This window comes from Phyllobates terribilis, unplaced genomic scaffold, assembly GCF_046119375.1.
Source record: "Phyllobates terribilis strain yellow unplaced genomic scaffold, ASM4611937v1 Scaffold_3__8_contigs__length_932513732, whole genome shotgun sequence".
Lineage (NCBI taxonomy): Eukaryota > Metazoa > Chordata > Amphibia > Anura > Dendrobatidae > Phyllobates > Phyllobates terribilis.
Genome location: NW_027362763.1, coordinates 667,700,288 through 667,703,347, shown reverse-complemented (window position 1 = coordinate 667,703,347; position 3,060 = coordinate 667,700,288).

Genomic DNA, 3,060 nt, shown 5'->3' with positions numbered 1-3,060 from the left:
GTGAAAATTTACAGAAGTGGTGACATGTTTCTATTATATTTTCCTCTGATTGTTCCACTCCTGGTTTTGGCTTACAAATACTGATGTAAAATACTGACTAAATACTGAACGTGTGAATGTGGCCTTAGGCTACGTTCTGACGATGAGCTTTTGATGAGTTTTTGATGTTGCAGATTTTCTGCACCCATTAAATAAGTAGGTTGCTTGCATTTTTCTCCTTCCCCCATGACCGCATCATGGAGAAAGGGGATCCGCCCTTCAAGAATAGGAAACCTACAAATAAAAAGAGCAGTAACTCTCTCCCGAATCAGTTGGTTTCCTGTCCTTGACGGTGAACCTGCCGTGTCGTACCTGAAGGAAGAAGATACGACAGGAATTCCAGGCCCAGTCAGTCCAATCCAGGCAGCAGGGGTTTCCTGCCTCGGCTTATGCGGTGCCCTGAAGCACCACCGCTGGGGTCAGTGGGCCCATAGGGTGAGAGGAGAGGTGCAGCAGCGCCACAGAGCCATTCCATTCAGCAGGGGGTCCCTGCCTTAGCTGGAGCGGTGTGGAGCACTGCCTCTCTGAAAAAAATCAATCTCTGATTAAGAGGGAATGGAAAAGACCAGAGAGAAAAAGGGTCTACTATCTCCAAAGAGAAAGTATCCCTTTGACGACTCGGTATGTTCCTTTTGGGAGAAAGTGCCAAAACTAGACGTAGCTATCGCCAAGGCTTCCAAAAAATCTTCTCTTTCGTTTGAGGACATGGGGGTGTTGAAGGACCCCATGGATAAGAAGGCTGATACTTTCTTGAAAGAGTCCTGGGAAGCCACTGGAGAAGGACCAAAGCCTGCAGTAGCGGCCACCTGTACCGCCAGGTCACTAATGGTTTGGTTAGACCAATTGGATACTCAGCATAAAGAAAAAATGTGTAGAGAAAAGATGTTGGATACCATTCCCTTAATGAAAGGGGCGGCTGCCTTTTTGGCTGGCACATCTGCCGACTCAGGTTGGTTGCCAGATCGGCAGTTTTTTCCAACGTAGCCCGGCAAACTCTCTGGCTCAAGTGTTGGCCAGGGGATCTCCAGACAAAATCCAGGTTATGCTCCATTCCCTGTGAGGGAATGGAGCATAACTTATTTGGCCCAACGCTAGATGAGATATTTGACAAAGCCAGTGATAACAAAAAACATTTCCCTGTCTTCCCCACTACCTCTTATAAGAAGTCTTTTCGGAGTAGAAGATTTATTCGTAGGAAACCCCACAGGGATGACGATAAGTGGGAAGACAGGAGAAAGAAGAACAAAGGGTTCATGTTCAGTGGGCCCTCCAACGATAACAGAAAGCCTTTCCAATGAGGGTTTTTTCCCAGGTGGGGGAAAGGTTATCCCTCTTTCTCCTTGCCTGGGAAAAAAAATCTCCCAGTGCTTGGATACTAGACCTAATAAAATTGGGTGTGAAACTACAGTTTCATTCAATCCCCAACTCAAATTTCATAGTGACTCCCCGGCGATCCTCAAACGAAGAGCAGTTAGTCTTAGAACAGGAGATTCTTGGCTTAGTAGCAAAGGCAGTCCTACACTAGGTCCCTCCCAAGGAAAAAGGCGAATGGTCCTACACCCACTGTTTCTGAGGAAGAAACTAGATGAAAGGACAATTATAAATCTAAAGAAACTGAACAAATCACTGAAGATCCAGACCTTCAAGATGGAAAGAATAAAAACATCAGTAAAAATGTTGATTCCGGACTGTTTTATGACTGTACTGGACTTAAATGACGCATATTATCATGTGCCCATTCACAAGGACTACCAGAAATTCCTCAGAGTAGCGGTCTCAATAGGAGGAGTAATCAAACACTATCAATTCTCCACTCTCCCGTTCGGTCTAGCCGTCGCTCCACGGGTATTCACCAAGATAATTGCAGAGGCAATGGCACACCTAAGGAAGCAAGATATCCTGATTGTCCCATACCTAGAATATTTCCTAATAATAGGCAATTCCTCTCAACATTGCAAGAATCAGCTGGGGAAGGTTATGAGTTCCTTGACAGACGTAGTTTGGCTTTTAAACCTAAAAAAAAATCAAAAACCGAACCAAATCAGGTGCAGGAGTTTCTAGGTATTGTACTAGATTCAAAAAAAACAAAAGTGCTGCCTTCCCGAGGAAAAAATACTGAGGATTATGGCTCAGGCATCTCGGACGGTGGACCATCCCTATATGACTCTGCGGAAGTCTATGTCCCTCCTAGGCTCCATGACTGCCTGTATCCCAGCGCTTCAATGGGCCCAGTTTCACACCAGAGATCTAAAGTGGGAAATTTTAGGTGCCAAAATTTCTTTAGGAGGGCATTTAGAAGGTCAGCTAACGTTCTCGCAAAAACCTGTCCTTTCTCTGGGATGATGGATGAGAATAGACAAGTTAACCAAAGGTATTCCGTGGGTGAGCACAGTCACTCAGATACTGACTACGGACGCAAGCCCCAAGAGTTGGGGGGCACATTTGAAGGACAGAATAGCTCAAGGGGTCTGGACAGAGGACCTAAAGTTAGTATCATCAAACATGAAGGAGCTGTTAGCAGTAAAAATTGTCCCGATATAATTCTTGGACTCTCTTCAGGGTCATCATGTAAGAGTATTCTCAGACAACAGAGTTGTAGTGGCATATTTGAATCACCAGGGAGGAACCCGGTCCCGTCCTTTGATGGAGGTGACAGACCTCATCTTCCAGATAGTGTCGTCACTGAATTTTGGGTCTTCTATCCTTTGGATTACGAGCTTGGAGAGAATGAAGACACAGGACAGGATGTTTGTGTCTAAACATACTCTAAAAACTTTATTACAAAACACAGGGCTAATATACACCCTAAAGGCAGGAAACGGATTTGCCATATATGGTTCGATTATACAGTTTAGCTGAACAAGCGAAAAAAGCTAGTTTCTGTATGCTTTAAAATATTTAATTAGACTTATCTAGTTAGCAAGGTCATTTCATCTTTCTGCAAGAACACATTATTGCTACAAGAAGAAACATCTGGCCAGGGAGAATCACGTTATCTTTTTAGCAAGGACACGCTATTGA